This window comes from Theropithecus gelada, chromosome 10, assembly GCF_003255815.1.
Source record: "Theropithecus gelada isolate Dixy chromosome 10, Tgel_1.0, whole genome shotgun sequence".
Lineage (NCBI taxonomy): Eukaryota > Metazoa > Chordata > Mammalia > Primates > Cercopithecidae > Theropithecus > Theropithecus gelada.
This window is the reverse complement of record NC_037678.1, coordinates 19,327,632-19,348,428: the sequence shown is the minus strand read 5'-3', so window position 1 is coordinate 19,348,428 and position 20,797 is coordinate 19,327,632. Positions and strand designations below refer to the sequence as shown.

Genomic DNA, 20,797 nt, shown 5'->3' with positions numbered 1-20,797 from the left:
AAAAAAAAAAAAAAAAAAAAAAAAGAATGTGGATCCTGGTAGACTAATAATGCCACTTCCATTTCTACAGCCAAAGACTCAAGTTCTCAAGCAATTTTTTATCTGTGAATTTGCCCAATGTCAATGGCAGAGGGGAAATGGAGCTAGGGCTAGTCTCTGAGCCTCCTGACACCCAGGGCTCTCCTTGCTGCTCTGGGGTCTGGAGAAGAGGGTTAGGAGAGAGGCCCTCTGATGCCCAGACCAGGGAAATGGAAAGAGGAAGGCTTGTGGAAAAGCAGGGTGGGTACTGCCGGAAGCCCCTGGAGTTTGGACCAGCCTCTGCTGTCACCTAGTGGACACCCTGTGCCCGTGCCTCCTTGAGACTCCTGAACAAGGCTGCCTTTGCCCCTTTCCTGGTCCATTGTGCCTGCCCGCCAAGTCCTTCTTGGCCAGGCCCTACCCCCTCTGATTCGCTCTATGACCCTGAACAAACCCTTTTCTTCTCTGGTTCTCCATTTTATATCTTGGAACAGGGGTTCTCCAAACGGTAGCAGGCCCAATCTTTCTAAAACACAAACATAGCCAGGTCTCTCCACTGTCTATATCTGTCTTCTGACCTCTCTGGCCCTCATGTTGAAGCCTGGTGGGCGCTGCAGGATCTGAGCCCAGCTGACCTCACCTACTCCCCACATCTCTGTTCTAACCACACAGAACTACATTAATATCCTCAATTAACACGCTCTCTAAGAGGCTTTGCACATGCTGTTCCCTTTGCCTAAAACACTTTTCCCCCTCCTTTACCTGGCTTGATCTTACTCATCCTTGAGATGTTGGCTTAGCCATCCTGAAACCACCTTTGCAAAAACTGTAAATGAGGAAATCATGACAGTGAAAGAAATCAGACCTAACTGACTCCATCTTGCTTCTAACCTTTAAGCTGTCCTTGTTCATTCCTGGACACAAGCCAAACTAATTTTGGGAAGGAATTCAGTTAATCGTTTGACTCTGAAACCAAATTGGTAATAGCACTTTTCCAAAAAGACCCCTTTCTTGCCTGGTGGGGACCAGTCTGTTTTTGCAAGACTAACAGATGAGCTACAAGATTAGAAATTACAGTTTAGGGTCATGCAGCCTCTGGCTCCAAGAGTCTGAACCTCCCCAAATTGCTCCTGGGGATAACATCACTATTGTAAAACCTAAGAGCAGTGCTTAAGGTATTTTGCAGACCCTGAAGTGGATGGATCAGCTGACACCACCCAGACCGGTAATGTGGCTCACCCAGTTCTGCCATCCCACCCAGGAACAGAAGACAGCAAGAAAAACTCCCTTCGGCCCCCTGTGATTCCATCTCCAACCTGACCAGTCAGCATGCCCCACTTCCCAAGCCTCTACAAATTATCTTCAAAAACTCTGATCCCCAAATGCTCTGGGAGACTGATTTGACTGACAATAAAACTCGGATCTCCCCCACAGCCGGCTCTGTGTGAATCACTCTTTCCCCGTTCCAATTCCCCTGTCTTGATAAATTGGCTCTGTCTAGGCAGCAGGCAAGGTGAATTTGTTGGGGGGTTACAATCTCATCCAGGAAGCCCCCGCCCCCACCCCCAGCCCTAAGTCCCCACACTAGGATGGGCGAGCATACCTTAGGTCTCCACTGAGGGCTGGTTGTGGTTTCAAGACGGTATATGATTCTGGAAGAGGTCAAATGTCAGCCCCGGGGACTGACGGGGAGCCACGGGCTCAGGGTTCAAAATAACCTGATTTCCCATCCCACTCTGCCACGGTGTGACTATTAGCCAATGACTCCACCTCTCCAAGCCTATTTTACAGATGAACAAATCAGACCATGTCTATACCCACACTGGTCAACAGAATTCCAATGCTAGCCACAAATGTAATCTGAAATTTTCTAGCCATCAAGAACATAAAAGAAACAGGTGAAAGTAATTTTAATAAGACATTTTATGAGCTGGGCCTGGTGGCACGCCCCTGGTGGCTGAGGTGGGAGGATCAGTATGAGCCCAGGAGTTCAGGCTGAGGTGAGCTTTGATCCATCCCGCCACTGCACTCCAGTCTGGATGACAGAGTGAGACTTGGTCTCAAAAAAAAGATTAATAATACACTTTATGTGATCCAATGTGTAAAATATTTCAATATGTAATCACTATTTTTAAAAATTATTAACAAGCCATTTTACACCCTTTTTTGGTACCAAGTTTTTGATATCCTGTGTGTATTTTATTTACACTTATTGTGCATTTCAATTTGGATTCCACTTCAAGCACTCAGCCACATGAGGCTAAAGACCACTGTTTTGGATAGCACAGCTCTACATGTAGTACTGGGGAAACAAGAATGATTCCCAGGTTTTTGGCCTGAACATGGATGGACAAAGGATAGGGCAATTTCTTGGTATGGGGGAGGGTGAATAAATGTGGTACAGGGTTGGGGAGAGTCTGAGGGCCATTGTCCCTTTAAGTCTTCATTGCCCTAGGCCCTGGGAAAGTTTCTAGACACCTGTCTGGGAGCTATGTAGACCTTGGTTTGTGTAGACCCTGGTGACCTGGTGCTAGTGCCTGGGCCTCCTCCTCAAGGCCTGAGAAGGGGTCGCGATGTCGCTCTCACGTCTCTCCCAGACCCCACAGTCCTAGGCTCTGCCCTTTTATGCTGTCAAGGTGTAGGCATTCCCTCTACCAAAGATTTAGCAAAAAAGAAAAGTCATCAAGGTAATTCTGAATTTTAGATAAACAACATATAATTTTTTTTTTTTTTTTTTTTTTTTTGAGACAAGATCTTGCTTTGTTGCCCAGACTGGAGCGCAGTGGCACAATCATGGCTCACTGCAGCCTTGAATTCCTGGGCTCAAGTGATCCTCCCACTTCAGCCTCCTGAGTAACTGGGACGATAGGCATGCACCACCATGCCTGGCTAATTTTTAAAACTTTTAGTAGAGATGGGGTCTCACTATGTGGCCCAAGCTAGTTTCAAACTCCTGGCTTCAAGCGATCCTCCTGCCTTGGCTTCCCAAAGTGTTGGGATTACAGGCATGAGCCACCACACCCAGCGTAATAATTTTTAAATGGAAGTATGTCCCGGGTGATATTTGGGACATATTTATATTTTTAAAAATTTGATGTTTATGTGAACTTCAAATTTAATTGGGCAATCCTGTATTTTATCTGGCAACTCTACTTCTAGTTCATCCTTCTGGACTTAGAGGCACTGAATTTGGCTCTGTTTCCTTGTTGTGTGACCTTGGTCACATTTCCTCACCTCTCTGAACTTCAGCTTCCTCCTCTGTAAAGTGGCCACAAATAATTATTTCCTCAATGAACTGTTAAAAAGGACTCACTGAGAAAAGTATGAGAAAAGGACCTCTAGGAGTTTGAGACCAGCCTGACCGACATGGTGAAACCCTGTGTCTACTAAAAATACAAAAGAATTAGCTGGGCGTGGTGTGGCGCGCCTGTAATCCCAGCTGCTCAGTAGGCTGAGACAGGAGAATCACTTGAACTCGGGAGGCAGAGGTTGTAGTGAGCGGAGATTGTACCACTGCACTCCAGCCTGGGCAACAGAGTGAGATTTCATCTCAAAAACAAAGAAAACAAGAAAAGGACCTCCCGGCCAGGCACAGTGGCTCACAGCTATAACTTCAGCACTCTGGGAGGCCAAGGCAGGCAGGTTGCTTGAGCCCAGAAGTTCAAGACCAGCCTGGACAACATGGCAAGATGCTGTCTTTACAAAAAATATAAAAATTAGCTGGGCATGGTGGCACATGCCTGTAGTTCCAACTACCCAGGAGGCTGAGGTTGGAGGAGCACCTGAGCCTAGGGAGGTTGAGACTGCAGTGAGCCGAAATCGCACCACTGCCCTCCTCCAGCCTGGGTGATAGAGTGAGACCCTGTCTCAAAAAAAAAAAAAAAAAAAAAAAAAAAAGGGAAGGACCTGCCCATAATACCTGGCACATACTAGGCCCAGAGCAAACATCTGCCCTTCCTTCAGTCTCCCAGATGTGTAAGGCAGCTCCACTGTCCAATGAGTACCCCACCTCCCTCCCTCTTCACACTACCCAGGATCCCATAATTCCATAATTTCTCAGTGCCTTTTCATATTCTCCTTCTCTTCACTAGTATTTCTTTTCCTGGTTTCCAGAGTTTTTTCTTGGTGGTGGTGGTTTTTTTTGTTTTTGTTTTTGTTTTTCTCAGAGAAAAGGTCTGACTTTGTCACACAGGCTGAAATGTAACGGCATGATCATAGCTCATTGCAGCCTGAAGCTCGTGGGCTCAAGTCATCTTCCCACCTCAGCCTTCTCAGTAGCTGGGACTACAGGTGAATGCCACCATGCCCAGCTAAAGTTTTATTTGTAGAGACAGGGTCTTGCTACATTGCCTGGCCTGGTTTGAACTCTTAGCCTTAAGTAATTGTCCCTTGTTGGTCTCCCAAAATGTTTATATTACAGATGTGAACTGCTGTTCCTGGCCAGCTTCCCGAACTTTTGGCCATGCCTCATCTTTGCTAGGAATATCCTAGAATCCTCTGGAAAGAGCCTAATTCCCAAGAATAGAGTCCTGCTGACCTAGGTCTCAGAAGATCCCAGAATACGGCTCAGATACTAGCTGGTGGCCACGTATCTAAACAAAAAATACTATCACTATCAGACCTGAATCTGAAAGGTCAAGCTGGTTCACTCTGCTCCTGAACATCAGGTCCACCGTGAGGGCAGAGCCCTGGGCCAAGCCCCAGTAGGAGACAGAATAAATGGACCCTGAGCTGTCCTGGGGCAGGGAGCTTGACGGCAGGGGTGCAGTGGGCTTCAACGTGACCCTAGCACCCATACACAGAGAATGAGAGGAGCCTGAGGCCCAGGGGTGGGTGGCCTGTCTGAGGGCACACAGCAAAGATTTGCCTATTTGCTCCAGATCTGGGGACTAATGAGGCCATGCTCCTAACCTGGCCACTCCTCTGTGGAAGCACTGGGATTTAGGAGAATCAGGGAGTACTTTCTCTGGCTTATTCTCACTTCTGTCTGCAGACATGGTCTTCCTCTCTCAGCCTCCTGTACCTATGAGGAGAGACTAATGTGGGGTAGGGGCAGTGAACTGGCCAGGTCCAGGGAACCTTCTCCCCCATGTCAGGCGAGGAGACTCGAGGAGAAAATGATGCTACCTCCTCACCACCTACCAGAGCTGGTGCTCCCTGGGATGCTGGAATCCTCTCTCTCTCCTTGCATTGAACAGATGATAAAATTGGTCCCCGAGAAGGGCAGGGACCTGTGAGTCCTAAAAGATCAAATAGGGCTGGCTCATGCCTATAATTCTAGTACTTTGGGAGGCCGAGGCAGGCAGATTGCCTGAGCTCAGGAGTTCGAGACCACCTGGGCAACGTGGTGAACACCCATCTCTACTAAAAATACAAAAAATTAGCTGGGTGTAGTGGTGAGTGTCTGCCTAATTCCAGCTACTCGGGAGGCCGAGGCACGAGAATCACTTGAACCCAGGAGGCAGAGGTTGCAATGAGCCAAGATCGTGCCACTGTACTCCAGCCTGGGTGACAGAGGCAGACTTTGTTAAAAAAAAAAAAAAAAAAAAAAAAAAAAAAAAAAAAAAGATCGCATGGGCCAGAAGATCTCCCAGACTTCTTGCCTCTCTTCACTTGGCAAGTAAACACCTGTGGCGCTGTCCTTAATCATGCCCTTCTCCCACCTTATAATTTACCCACTCTTTGGTTGTTTTTTTGTTTTTTTTTTTTGAGACAGAGTCTCACTCTGTCGCCCAGGCTGGAGTGCAGTGGTGCAATCTCCGCTCACTGCAAGCTCCACCTCCCGGGTTCATGCCATTCTCCTGCCTCAGCCTCCCCAGTAGCTGGGACTACAGGCGCCCGCCACCACACCTGGCTAATTTTTTGTATTTTTAGTAGAGACAGGGTTTCACCGTGTTAGCCAGGATGGTCTCGATCTCCTGACCTTGTGATCCGCCCATCTCAGCCTCCCAAAGTGCTGGGATTACAGGCGTGAGCCACCACACCCGGCCCTGGTTGTTTTTGTTTTGTTTTGTTTTGTTTTTTGTTTTTTTTCTGAGACAGAGTTTCACTCTTGTCGCCCAGGCTGGAGTGCAATGGCGTGATCTCGGCTCACTGCAACCTCTACCTCCCCAGCTCAAGCGATTGTCTTACCTCAGCCTCCCAAGTAGCTGGGATTACAGGCACCCGCCACCATGCCCGGCTAATTTTTGTACTTTTAGTAGAGACAGGGTTTCACTATGTTAGCCAGGCTGGTCTCGAATTCCTGACCTCAGGTGATTGGCCTGCCTCAGCCTCCCAAAGTGCTAGGATTACAGGCATGAGCCACCGCGCCTGGCCTAATTTACCCACTCTTCAACCTTCCTGGTCCCCCAAACTTGTGGCTCCCCCTGAGGTTCTACAGGGGCCTTCTATTTGGGTTGTGTTCCTAATCTCCACCCCTTCCCTCTGCCCTCTGGAGAGGGTCTAAATGTCTCTGAATGGTCTTCCACTCCCACCAGGCCCACCCACTATCCCAAGCCCTTCCTTCCCTGCCAGCGTATCCCTCCCTCCATCCCTTCACAGACCCTACTCTTTGTGCCAGGGTGGTGAAGCAACATTTCAACAGGAGCAGGTTTTGAGAGCAGATTCCAATTTGGGGCCTGATTCTTACCAGCTGTGTGGCCTTGGGCATGTTGCTTAACTTCTCTGGTCCTCTAGCGTCTCATCTGTAATAAGACTTCCTTCACAATCCTGGGGTGAGGGTTAAATTGCATAAAGCCCTTGGCACAGTATGCAGCATATTATAAACATTCAATAAATATTAGTTACTGTTATTATTAGAGGAGTAAAGGCAAAGAAGGGGAGGAGGCAGGGGGACTCATGAGCAAGCAGAGGAAGAAATCAGAAAATGTATATTTTTAAAATTATTCCCCACCAGAATGAATATTTTTTTATTCAGCACAATGTGTTGTGGGCGTCAAATAATATTAAATCTATGCTGGGTTCTGGCAGGATAAATGCCAACATCACCAACAGGGCTTCCAGGGACTATAAGTGCCTTAGTGTGCTAAAGCAGAGAAGATACTACTTGATATATTTTTGAAGCTGAAGTGCTTCCAAGTTTTGTAGTTTCAATTCTGTTACTTCTTGGGAACGTTTTAAATAACAAGAACATGAAGAAATAAACAGTGTTGGTTCCCTAATGTTAAAGTTTCAGGAATGTGGTTATTGCTTTCCAGAAAAGACCATGAGAATGACCTCATTCCGACTAAGGAAAAGTTGAACTCTTTTCCATTTTTTCCACCTTATGAACCCAACAAAAAGAGCAAAGAGGAATATAATCAATGAATTTATCTTAATGAAAGCTGATGGCTTCAATATCTTTTTTCCCACAGTTTAATTGCTTTAGGCATTTATTATTAGCTATGATTAATGCAGAAAAAAGGGACAAAAAGCTCACAAACAGGACACAGTTTCACAAGATGCATTGTAGGGGGAAAAGTGACTGAGATGGACCAGCAGTATCCTAGGGTCTTGGTGGATGTGTTCCTGGTGGAGGGGGTCTCATTCCTGGAGGGGGCATGCCTATTGGCATCCCTCCAGCAAGGGGAGGCCCAATTGGTAGGCCCATGGGTGGTTTCATACCAGGTGTAGGAAACATAATGCCTGGAGGTGGGGCTGCTCTGCCAACAGGTGGGGGTGGAGTCCCCAGTCCTGGTGGGTACTGTGTTGGGGCTCCAGTAATGCTCTTCTCTGTGGAGTCATTACCTGCTGGGATGGTTCCTCAACTTCTGGGACAGGGCCTGCTAATCTAGCAGGAGCCTGGGAAATTGATACACCAGCTGATACTCCTCTACCAGCTGCCCTAACAACGCCAGGGCCTCCTGCAGCTCCAGCAAGTGGTACCCGAGCAATGCCAGTATCTTGGTGGGGTAGCCCGTCCACAGTCACGGACACCAAGTTCTCCCCATGCAGCAACGCCAGACCCCAAAAGTGCTTTTCTTTGAGCTCTGGTTGCTTCACATTCTTTGGCTTGATCTTTCTCAACTCATCACAATCGCAAAGGATCAAATTCACATGCTTGTCAAACGCCTTAAAGGCGCCAAAGAAGATTCTGCCTTCCTGTAGGATGCATTTCATTCTATAGTCAATGTGCTGCTGCAGTCTTGCTACTCATGCCCACAGTCGTGACTGCTGCTCCACCAAATCCCGTGTCCACAGTTAAAACTTCGTGCTTCTTAAGACCTGGGTGAAGGCTACAGATAAAGGTATGGTGCAGGTTCTTCTAGAAACAATGCAAGCTGAGGAGGCAATGTGGTGGCACATGCCTGTAATCCCAACACTTTGGGAGGCTGAGGAGGGCAGATCACCTGAAGTCAGGAGTTCGAGACCAACCTGGCCAACATGGTGAAATCCCATCTCTACTAAAAATACAAAAATTAGCTGGGTGATAGTGGCATGTACCTGTAATCCCAGCTACTCAGGAGGCTGAGCCAGGAGAATCGCTTGAGCTAGGGAGGTGGAGGTTGAGGTGAGGTGAGATGGCATCACTGTACTCCAGTCTGAGTGACAGAGTGAGGTGCTATCTCAAAAAAAAAAAAAGAAAGAAAGAATTTTTTTAAAGTACATTGAAAGCATTGGGTGAGGTGGCTCATGCCTGTAATCCCAACAGTTTGGGAGACCAAACTGGGAGGATCCCTTGAGGTCAGGAGTTCGAGACCAGCCTGGGCAACAGCGAGACCCTGTCTCTACAAAAAATTTAAAAATATTAGCTGGTGTGGAGCGTGCTTGTAGTCACAGTTATTCAGGAGACTGAGGTGGGAGGACCACTTGAGCCCGGGAGTTGAAGGCTGCAGTGAGTCAGGATGGTGTGCCACTGCACTCCAGTCTGGGCCACAGACTGAGAACATGTTTTTTGTTTTGTTTTGTTTTTTGTTTTTTGTTTTTTTTTGAGACGGAGTCTCGCTCTGTCGCCCAGGCTGGAGTGCAGTGGCGTGATCTCGGCTCACTGCAAGCTCCGCCTCCCGGGTTTACGCCATTCTCCTGCCTCAGCCTCCTGAGTAGCTGGGACTACAGGCGCCCGCCACCTCTCCCGGCTAGTTTTTTCTATTTTTTAGTAGAGACGGGGTTTCACCGGGTTAGCCAGGATGGTCTCGATCTCCTGACCTCGTGATCTGCCGGTCTCGGCCTCCCAAAGTGCTGGGATTACAGGCTTGAGCCACCACGCCCGGCCGAGACCATGTTTTTTTTTTTAAATAAAAAATAGATAATGGATTGACTGATAGAGAAAGCTCACTCTGTACTGAACTTGTTCCAAGTATCCTCATAACAACCTTTTGAGGTAGGAAGAAATTGGAACACAACTGTGGTTAAACAAATTGAGTTTATCACTTGTTATGGGGTAAGGGTGTGAGGACATGAATCATGAAAAACAACAGGGCGGCTGGGCTTGGTGGCTCACATCTGTAATCCCGGCACTGTAGAAGCCCAATGTGGGAGGATCACTTGAGGTCAGCAGTTCGAGATCAGTCTGGTCAACAAGGTGAAGCCCTGTCCCTACTAAAAATGCAAAAATTATCCGGGTGTGATGGTGGGCACCTGTAATCCCAGCTACGCGGGAAGCTGAGGCAGAAGAATCACTTGAATCCAGGAGGTAGAGGCTGCAGTGAGCCGAGATTGCACCACTGCACTCCAGTCTGAATGACACAGTGATACTCTGTCTCAAAAACAAACAAACAAAACAAGGGGACATCTCAGTAACAAAGTGTTACAAAAGACACATAGGATTTGGGCTTGCATTAGGTGATTTGGAGTAGGGTTTAAGAAAATGAGGTTTTCGGCCGGGCGCGGTGGCTCACACCTGTAATCCCAGCACTTTGGGAGGCCGAGGCGGGCGGATCACGAGGTCAGGAGATCGAGACCATCCTGGCTAACATGGTGAAACCCCGTCTCTACTAAAAATGCAAAAAATTAGCCGGGCGAGGCGGCGGGCGCCTGTAGTCCCAGCTACTCGGGAGGCTGAGGCAGGAGAATGGCGTGAACCCGGGAGGCAGAGCTTGCAGTGAGCCGAAATCGCGCCACTGCACTCCAGCCTGGGCGACTAAGCGAGACTCTGTCTCAAAAAAAAAAAAAAAAAAAAAAAGAAAATGAGGTTTTCTGGATTGGATGCTGTCTATCAGCGAATACCCTGACAAACGTTATTTAGAAGGAGGGGGCTGGGTGCAGTGGCTCATGCCTGTAATCCCAGCACTTTGGGAGGCCAAGGCGGGCGGATCACGAGGTTAGGAGATTGAGACCATCCTGGCAAACACAGTGAAACCCCGTCTCTACTAAAAATACAAAATATTAGCCGGGTGTGGTGGCGGGCGCCTGTAGTCCCAGCTGCTCGGGAGGCTGAGGCGGGAGAATGGCATGAGCCCAGGAGGCAGACGTTGCAGTGAGCCGAGATCACGGTACTGCACTCCAGCCTGGGCAACAGAGCGAGACTCCGTCTCAAAAAAAAAAAAAAAGAAAAGAAATGTTTGGCCATTTTTGTAGTTTGAACAATGCTCATGTTTTGTCTGGGTTCAGACATGATTCGAGTGGTTTTGTTATTGTCTTGATCCCTCATGGTCACATAGTGGTCTTGTTTGATGCTGTTCTGTGAAGTTTTTATGTTCAATAAGAGAACACACTAAGGTCTATTTGTGACTTCCAGACCATCTCCTGAATATCAGGGGCTGTTTTTCTTTTAGAGCCTGGTTTCGAATCCAGGTTTGTGTGACTGGAAACGTCCCCTGTATTACTTCTTGATCACAGGAACTTGAGAAGGGTGGCTGGCAGACTAGGAATTTCATCTATGAGCTTATTTCATCTACTTTTTTGTGTGTGTGACGGAGTTTTGCTCTTGTCACCCAGGCTGGAATACAATGGCGCAATCCTGGCTCACTGCAACCTCTGTCTCCTGGGTTCAAGCAATTATCCAGCCTCAGCTTCCCAAGTAGCTGGGATTACAGGCACCTGCCACCATGTCCAGCTAATTTTTGTATTTTTAGTAAAGACGGGATTTCACCATGTTGGCCAGGCTGGTCTTGAACTCCTGACCTCAGCTGATCTGCCTGCCTCGGCCTCCCAAAGTGCTGGTATTACAGGCGTGAGCCACTGAGCCCGGCCTTTATCTACTATGTTCACCTCCTACTCAAGTCCAATCCCTAACAGTTCCTGGGTAACTGTAGGCATTTCATAATATTTGTTGAATGAATGAAGATGGCTGTCAAGAACTCCAATGACTGCTTGAGTGCAAGTCACAAGCTCCATCACCTATCAGTATGTGATTTGATACAATATTAACAGCTAATCCACAATCCATATTCAAATTTCGTTACTTGTCCCAATATTGTCCATTACAACTATTCCACCACCACCACCCCAGTCCAGGGTTCTATTTAGAATCACACACCATGTTTTGTTGTCATGCCTCTTTAGTCTTCTTTAACTTCTTTAAACTGGAACAGTTCCTCGGCTTTTCTGTTTTTCATGACAATGAATTATTTTGTAGAGAGTGTCCTTCATTTGGGGTTCTCTAGCGCTTCCTCATGAGATGTGCACGGTGCACTTCTGACAGAAATACCACAGAAGAGATGTATCCTCAGTGCATTTTATTAGGAGGCCCTTGATCTGACCCACTAACTAGTGGTGTTAACTTTGATCACTTTGATCCGTTTGTTCTGCTAGGTTACACCTCTGTAACATCACCGTTTTCCCTTTGTAATCAATAGGTAATTTGTGGGAGACACTTTTACTGTTTTAAACATCCCATTTCTATAGTTCTACCACATATTACTGATTTTCTAATTCCACCATGTTTTGCCATACCCTACCTTGTTTTAACCTGATGGTCTCTCTTAGCTGAGAGAGCCAGACAGACTCCATTTTAGTTCCTTCACTTACAGCCCCTTTACCTCCCTCCCTTAAGAGCATAACCAGAGTAAACTGACTCAAAGCATGTCCAGAAATGCACTTACTGATAAGATACTGAGGCAAGCTGCACCAGCAGCTCCTGGGGATGCGCTCCCTGGATGGCACCCAAAGCCCCTGCATTTCTCTCTTTGTGATAGTTTAAGCCCCTGCACCTGGAACTGTTTATTTTTTTGTAACTGCTTTTGTAACCAATTAATTTTTTAACTTTTTGCCAGTTCTGCTTCTGTAAAATTTTTAGTAGAGACAGGGTAAAAATTGCTTCAGCTAAACTCCCCCCTCCCCTATTTAGACCACGGTATAAAAACAAAACTAGCCCCTTCCTCGGGGCCGAGAGAATTTCGAGCGTTAGCCGTCTCTCGGTCACTGGCTAATAAAGGACTCCTGAATTTAGCTGTCTCTCGGTCGCCGGCTAATAAAGGACTTCTGAATTCGTCTCAAAGTGTGGCATTTCTCTCTAACTCACTCGGTTACAACAGTTTATTAGTTGGCATTCTACTAAAAGGAAGACTTTCCCTTCACCCATTAATATACTCACTTCTTTATGTCTGTAAAGACTCATGGATTACTATTTTATTCAATTAGTTATACTGTATTACTATTACTCCATATTTTGATTCTGAAATTGCCCTGACTTGGCCAGTGGGATCTCTTTAAAGACAGCTCCTGTGTTCTTTGACATATTCCCATGATTCTTATTACCATCATCCTTATATTCTGGTGTAACAAGATGTTCCAAGTTTATCTGGTACTTTCCGGAATGTTTTCTTCCTTTCTCTTTCTTTTTTTCTTTTTGAGACGGAGTCTCGCTCTGTCGCCCAGGCTAGAGTGCAGTGGTGCGATCTCAGCTCACTGCAATCTCCGCCTCCCGGGTTCAAGTGGTTCTCCTGCCTCAGCCTCCCGAGTAGCTGGGATTACCGATGTGCGCCACCACGACCGGCTAATTTTTGTATTTTTAGTACAGAGGGGTTTCACCATGTTGGCCAGGCTGGTCTCGAACTCCTGACCTCATGTGATCCATCCTGCCTCGGCCTCCCAAAGTGCTGGGATTACAGGTGGGAGTCACTGCGCCCGGTCGGAAATCAGTTTTTTTCTTTCAGGAGCCCCGAACCCAAGTTCTTTGAAAGGCTGCCAAAAAGCTCCAGTGTTCCTCCGCTTCCTGCCCGCAGGCGGAACCTTAGAGTTTAGGACATGGAGATTAACCTCTTCCGGTTGGGGCCGGAAGTCCCTCCGAGAGGGGCGGCTTCGCGTCATGTGACTAGAGTCCGCGTAGGAGGGGTCAGAGGTCCTACCCAACAGATTGACGCGGGGATAGTATTGGCCGTGTAGCCGAAAAACTGACTGGGCGGCCCCCCACGGCGTTAACTGCGCAGAGGCAGGTATGTGAGGTGCTGGGGTTGGGGCGGGGACCGCCAAGGTTTAGGGACGGGGGCGGGAGACCCGGGTCCGCCTTCCCGGGACACACGGGCTTCAACATCTGAGCCCAGGGGCCCAGAGACAGCAAGACCGGTGGTGCCTCTGGTCCCCGAAAAGAGGACGGGCTGGCGTTGTGGTTCTGCGTCCCATGATTACAGATTGGGGAAACTGAGGCCTTGAGAAAGAGAAGAGCTCCCACAAGCTCTCCTTTCGAGGCATGGGCACTGATTCCCATTCTGTCCCCCGTGCGAGGCCGCCTGTATCATCTGGTAGTGCATTTCACGAGTTTGCCCTGAGTGGAGAAGCAGAGGCCGGGGAGCGCGGTGAACAGAGTTGGGCTGAGAGTAAGAGACCTGGATTCGAGACTTCACCACCGACAGACAATTTTGCGTTCTGGGCCAAATCTCTTTCCTGTGCTGGGCCTCAGTTTCCTCGTGTCTAAAACGGGGCAGTGTTTCTCAAAATATGGTTCTTACACCATCTGCTTTGAAATTCTCTGAGATGCCGGCTTTACAGTGCGGGACTCAATTCAGACTTCTGGTTTAGAATCTGAACTTATGCCTAGGAGGGTCCTGCATATACTGATGTTTGAATCTCATTGATTTTAAGTGCTTTCCTGCTGTGAGCACTAGATATCCATTCTTCGCTTTGAGGCAGCTGGTGCCAGGTCAGGAACTTTGAAAGAACTGGAATGGTTAGCTCAGTAAAGACAGCACTGGAAGGGAATTAACTTTTTAAAAATTGAAAATAGGCCGGGCGCGGTGGCTCAAGCCTGTAATCCCAGCACTTTGGGAGGCCGAGACGGGCGGATCACGAGGTCAGGAGATCGAGACCATCCTGGCTAACACGGTGAAACCCCGTCTCTACTAAAAAATAGAAAAAACTAGCCGGGCGAGGTGGCGGGCGCCTGTAGTTCCAGCTACTCAGGAGGCTGAGGCAGGAGAATGGCGTGAACCCGGGAGGCGGAGCTTGCAGTGAGCCGAGATCACGCCACTGCACTCCAGCCTGGGCGACAGAGCGAAACTCCGTCTCAAAAAAAAAAAAAAAAAAATTGACAATATTGTTAATGGCAAAGGGGACTTCCACTTCATCTTTAGGCTAAAAGAGGCAGAACTAGGACTAACAGGTGAATTCTACAAGAAGACAAGATTTTTGCTTAATAGAAGAACTTAAATGGAAGAATCATCAGAGTTGACCAGCGATGGAGTGAATGGATTGCCTCCGTGCCTCCTTTCGAGAGAGGTATATAGGTATTAGATGAAGGTCCTTTCCAATTTGAAAGTCTGTGATTCTAAGGAGTTGTTCTGCATCTATCTGGTGCTGACTCTGCCCTTAGGGCAAATGTGACTTTTTTCTTCTCTCTTTTCTTGACACTTCCATCACTTTAGCCTACATCTCCTGTAAATAAGGCCAATGCCTCTGACCTTACGTAATCTCTTCCTGGTTGTCCTGGGCACCATCCTTCTTTTCAAGGACTTTGGAATGACCCAATATCTGATAGACGCACCTTAAATGTTTGTTGAATGAATAAGTAAACTGGGTCCCACCCCATGGGTTAGTAGCTTTTTTCTAAGAACAACTTGGAAATGCCACTGAAGATTTTATGTTTGACCAGGAGAAGCCAGTGAACTCTCAGTCACAAAATTGAGGACTCCCAGTTGGGAGGACCCCTTGAGGTTGTTCAGACCAGCCTTCTCCTCCCTGGAACATAATCCCTGCTGGAATCCTCTCTTCAGCAATATGTGTATACATGTGAGAGAGTTTTTGCAGTCTGTTGGCTAGCTTTCCGTGCATCATATAAAAACAGTCCTCTTATAGACTTGACTTGCCAGTTCGCACATACCACCAGTTCCAGCTAATTTTGTGTGTGTGTGTGTGTGTGTGTGTGTGTGTGTATTTAGTAGAGATGGGGTTTTACCATGTTGACCAGGCTGGTCTCGAACTCCTGACCTCCAGTGATCCGCCTGCCTCAGCCTCCCAAAGTGCTGGGATTACAGGTGTGAGCCACTGTGCCTGGCCTCTAGCATACCTTTAGTTTTCGAATCAAACATTATTACGTCCTTATTTTGTGCATTACAGAGCTCGCCTAAGTCACTTTTTCAACACCTGCTAGAATGCTTAGGAATGTTTATGTTATCTTAGGGAGCAGAGGCTCCATATTATGACCCAGTTCTGCTGACTTGCTCCCCTGCCCCCACAAAAAAAAGGTTAGGGTTGAGCCAAAACTTCCTGCCGGTGTTTATCGACTTGTGTTTCCCAAGATTAAAAAATAAAAAAGTTGTGAAATGCTTATTCAGATCTTATCCAGGTACTGGGTAAAATGATCTTAATTTGTTGGAGTTTTTAGAACTTCTTGATCTAAAAGTTTCCTTTTAAAGAAGCATCTGAATTAACATTCTCATAAGTGTGTTCTTCAGGCCACTGGTCTGAAGAAATGGCTCTGAAAAAAGGATTTGATGCTAATAATAAGTTTGAGAAAGCCACATACCATTATTCTTTCTTGAAGCTTCTCAATATGTAATACCACATTAAAAGCACTGAGAGGTCCTGCAATAAGGAAATGTGCTTTATAAGCCAAGATAATAACTTGTTTCATTTGTTTAATCTACTTGATGTAAAATCTATTTTTTTTTTTAATTGAAGCACACATTAGCAAATTCTGACCTAGAGTGGGGATCCTCTTACTGTATATAGCCTGTGAACCAAACTTGGACCTACTGCTTGTTCATATGGTCTGTGAGCTAAGAATGCTTTTTACATTTTTCTTTTTTTTTTTTGGACGGAGTCTCTCTCTGTCGACCAGGCTGGAGTGCAGTAGTGTCATCTTGGCTCACTGCAAGCTCCGCCTTCCAGGTTCACACCATTCTCCTGCCTCAGCCTCCTGAGTAGCTGGGACTACAGTCGCCCGCCACCACACCCGGCTAATTTTTTGTATTTTTAGTAGAGACGGGTTTTCACCGTGGTAGCCAGGATGGTATCGATTTCCTGACCTCGTGATCCACCCGCCTCAGCTTCCCAAAGTGCTGGAGTTACAGGCTTGAGCCACCGACATTTTTCTTTTTTGTTTTGAGATGGCGTCTGGCCGTGTTGCCCAGGCTAGAGTGCAGAGGCGTGATCTCAGCTCACTGCAAGCTCCGCCTCCTGGGTTTGCACTGTTCTTCTGCCTCAGCCTCCGGAGTAGCTGGGACTACAGTCGCCTGCCACCATGCCTGGCTATTTTTTTGTATTTTTAGTAGAGATGGGGTTTCACTGCGTTAGCCAGGGTGGTCCATCTCCTGACCTCGTGATCTGCCTGCCTCGGCCTCCCAAAGTGCTGGGATTACAGGCATGAGCCACCATGTCTGGCCAGCTTTTTACATTTTTAAATGATGAGAAATAAAAGAATAATAATATTACATAGGTGACAATTACAGGAAGATAAAATTTCAGTGTTCATTTCAGCCACACCCATTTATTTATATTTATACATATATATTTACATATTGTCTTTGGGTACTTTAATGCTACTCAGTGGAGTTGATTAGTTGCCATAAAAACCATATGGTCGACAGAGTCTGAAGTATTTACTCTGTGGCCCTTTACGGAAAAAAATTGCCAATTCCTGACCTGCATCATGTACTTTTTTTTTTTTTTTTTTTGAGACAGTGACTCGCTCTCTTGCCCAAGGTGGAGTGCAGTGGCACAAACGTAGCCTACTACAACCTTGACCTCCTGGGCTCAAGCCATCTTCCCACCTCAGCCACCCAAGTAGTTGGGACTACGGGCACATACCACCACACCCAGCTAACTTTCAAATTTTTTGTAGAGACGAGGTCTCACTATGTTGCCCAGGCTGGTCTCAAACCCCTGAGCTCAAACGATTCTCCTGCCTCAGCCTCTCAAAGTGCTAGGATTACAGGTATGAGCCACCACTCCCAGCCATATATTGTTTTTCAACTTTTTATTTTATTTGTTTATTTATTTATTTTTGAAACGGAGTCTTCCTCTGTCGTCCAGGCTTGAATGCAGTGGCGCGATCTCGGCTCACTGTAACCTCCACCTTCCGGGTTCAAGCTATTCTCCTGCCTCAGCCTCCTGAGTAGCTGGAACTACAGGCGCACACCACCTCGCCTGGCTAATTTTTGTATTTTTAGTGGAGACAGGGTTTCCCATGTTGGCCAGGATGGTCTCGATCTCCCGACCTCGTGATCCACCTGCTTCAGCCTCCCAAAGTGCTGGGATTACAGGTTTTAGCCACTGTGCTTGGCCCCTTATTATTATTATTTTTTAGATGGAGTTTCACTCTTGTTGCCCAGGCTGGAGTGCGATGGCACAATCTCCGCTCACTGCAACCTCTGTCTCCCAGGTTCAAGCAATTCTCCTGCCCCAGCCTCTCAAGTAGCTGGGATTACAGGCATGTGCCATCACACCCGGCCAATTTTTATATTTTTAGTAGAGATGGGTTTCACCATGTTGGCCAGGCTGGTCCTGAACTGCTGACCTCAGGAGATCCACCCGCCTTGGCATCCCAAAGTGCTGAGATTACAGCCGTGAGCCACTGCGCCCGGCCCTTTTATTTTGAAATAATTTTAACCTTATACTAAACTTGCAAAAATAATCCACAAACTTTCTGTGTATTTGTCATCTAACTTCACCTAATGTCAAAACTGTACATAATTATATCAAAATTATCCAAACAAGAAATTTAACATTAATACAATATTACTAGCTAATCTAGAGACTTCATTCAAATTTTGCCATTTGTCCTACTATATCCTTTTTCTGTTTCAGGACCCGATCCTGGATCCTACATCACATTTAGTTATCAAGTCTCCCTGGTGTCATCAGATATCTGAGACAGTTCCTCATTGTCTTTTTTTTTTTTTTTTTTTTTTTTTTTGAGACGGAGTCTCACTCTGTCACCCAGGCTGGAGTACAGTGGCACGATCTCAGCTCACTACAACCCCCCACTGCCGGGTTCAAGCGATTCTCCTGCCTCAGCCTCTGGAATAGCTGCGATTACAGGCGTGTGCCGCCATGCCCAGCTGTTTTTTGTATTTTTAGTAGAGATGGGGTTTCACCATGTTGGGCAGGCTGGTCTTGAACTCCCAACCTCAGGTGATCCACCTGCCTCAGGCCTCCCAGAGTTCTGGGATTGCAGGTATTGCCACCACACCCGGCCTGCATTTGCACTAAAATTTATTTTCTTTAAATTTTTTGTCTGTTTGTTTTTGAGACAGAATTTCACTCTTATTGCCCAGGCTGGAGTGCAGTGGTGCGATCTTGGCTCACTGCAACATCTGCCTCCTGGGTTCAAGCGATTCTGCTGCCTCAACCTCCCGGGTAGCTGGGATTACAGGCATGCACCACCACGCCCGGCTAATTTTGTATTTTTTTTTTTTTTTAGTAGAGACGGGGTTGCTCCATATTGGTCAAGCTGGTCTTGAACTCCCGACCTCAGGTGATCCATCTGCCTCAGTCTCCCAAAGTGCTGAGATTACAGGTGTGAGCCACCGCGCCTGGCCATTTGCACTCAAATTTATGAGGGTTCCAGTTTCTCCGCATCCACAACAACGCTTGTTATTGCCCACTAAAAAAATTATATCTCTCCTAGTGGGTGTAAAGTGATATCTCATTGTGGTTTTGATTTGCATTTCCTTAATGGCTGACGATGATGATGATGTTCTTATTGGTCATCTGCATATCTTATTTGGAGAAATGTCTGTTTAGCTCTTTTGCTCATTTTGTAATTGACTTATTTGTTATCATGTACAACTTTGAATGTAGGTATTCAAAGAGTTTGCAGATCCCTTGAAACAACTCAATGATCTGACCTGCAAATTCTGAGGCAATGCCAGTATCTCCCTGATCTGAATGTAGTTGGATCTGGACATACTGAAGCACAAAGTAAATTTCCATTTGAGGCTACTGACCACGCAGAGCTTGACTCAAACCCAGCCACTTCTGGCCATGTGGAGTTGGAGTGGCCATGGTCAAGTGAAAGAAAGGGTACTGTTTGTGTCCAGAAATGAGGTTGTCAACCAAGATATGATAAGACCAGTTGGGGAGCCTTCATTTTGGGTGCTACTCTGGTGTATGTCTGGTTATAGGCAGGGAGTCGAGGAGTCAGTGGTGGTTTGAATGCTCAGGACTAGCTGCTCATAGCTACATAACTACAGTGCACCTAGGCCTATCTTGATCCTACAGCATTCAACTGTAACCAGACCATCTTGGACATGTACCTTGAAACAAGCAAAAACTTCAGTAATGTAAATTGTGAAAGTAACATATGCTTATTTTATTATTATTAATTTTTAGAGATGGAGTCTTGCTCTGTTGCCCAGGCTGGAGTGCAGTGGCACAATGCTGACTCACTGCAGCCTCCATCTCCTAGATTGAAGCAATTCTTGTGCCTCAGTTCCCGAGTAGCTAGAATTACAGGCACGTGCCACCATGCCCGACTAATTTTTGCATTTTTAGTAGAGGGGGGTTTCATGATCTTGGCCAGGCTGGTCTGGAACTCCAGACCTCATGAGAGTGATCCACCTGCCTCAGCCTCCCAAAGTGCTGGGATTACAGGCATGAGCCACCTTGCCCCGCCAATGTGCTCATTTTAGACATTTTGGAAAATGCAGAAAAATCTTCGTCTCCCCACCCTAATCATCCCTAGCTCTAGTATCTAGAGAACCTCTGTTACAGTTGCTATATTTCCTTCTTATTTCCTGCCACGGGGCACATTTGTTTTTTTGTTTTTTTGGTTTTTTTTGAGACGGAGTCTCGCTCTGTTGCCCAGGCTGGAGTGCAGTGGCTGGATCTCAGCTCACTGCAAGCTCCACCTCCTGGGTTCACGCCATTCTCCTGCCTCAGCCTCCCGAGTAGCTGGGACTACAGGCGCCCGCCACCACGCCCGGCTAATGTTTTGTATTTTTAGTAGAGATGGGGTTTCACTGTGTTGGCCAGAATGGTCTCGATCTCCTGACCTCGTGATCCGCCAGCGTTGGCCTCCCAAAGTGCTGGTATTACAGGTGTGAGCCACCGTGCCCGGCCCACGGGGCACATTTGTGATAGTTGGAATCACACACTGTACACAGTTCCATATCTTGCTTTTTCTTATTAAAATCTAAAACTGAAGAAAAAACACATTTTAATGTTAATGTCTCCCTCCATGTTTTTGCCAGCCATCTCTATAAGCATTACTTCTTTTTTTTTTTTTGGCGGGGAGGACAGAGTCTGGCTCTGTTGCCCAGGCTGGAGTGCAATGGTGCGATCTCGGCTCACTGCAACCTCTGCCTCCCAGGTTCAAATGATTCTCCTGCCTCAGCCTCCCGAGTAGCTGGTATTATAGGCACCTGCCACCACACCCAGCTAATTTTTGTGTTTTTGGTAGAAACGGGATTTCACGATGCTGGCCAGGCTAGTCTCGAACTCCTGATCCCAGGCGATCCACCCACCTCAGTCTCCCAAAGTG

The 20,797-nt window shown here is 46.9% G+C and overlaps 1 protein-coding gene and 1 pseudogene across 2 annotated transcripts in view; one reads left to right on the top strand and one right to left on the bottom strand.

Moving 5' to 3' along the window:
• Nucleotides 1–7,504: 7,504 nt before the first annotated feature.
• Nucleotides 7,505–8,282, bottom strand: LOC112632373 (annotated as a pseudogene).
• Nucleotides 8,283–13,149: 4,867 nt separating this feature from the next.
• RNF185 (ring finger protein 185) overlaps nt 13,150–20,797 on the top strand; it is a 46,414-nt gene continuing 38,766 nt past the window's right edge. Inside the window, exon 1 of one of the 2 annotated variants that reach the window (XM_025399255.1) lies at nt 13,150–13,313. The gene's annotated coding sequence lies outside the window, so the exon portion shown is untranslated. The remainder of the gene's footprint in view (nt 13,314–20,797) is intronic. The other variant, XM_025399256.1, reaches the window with a different exon arrangement.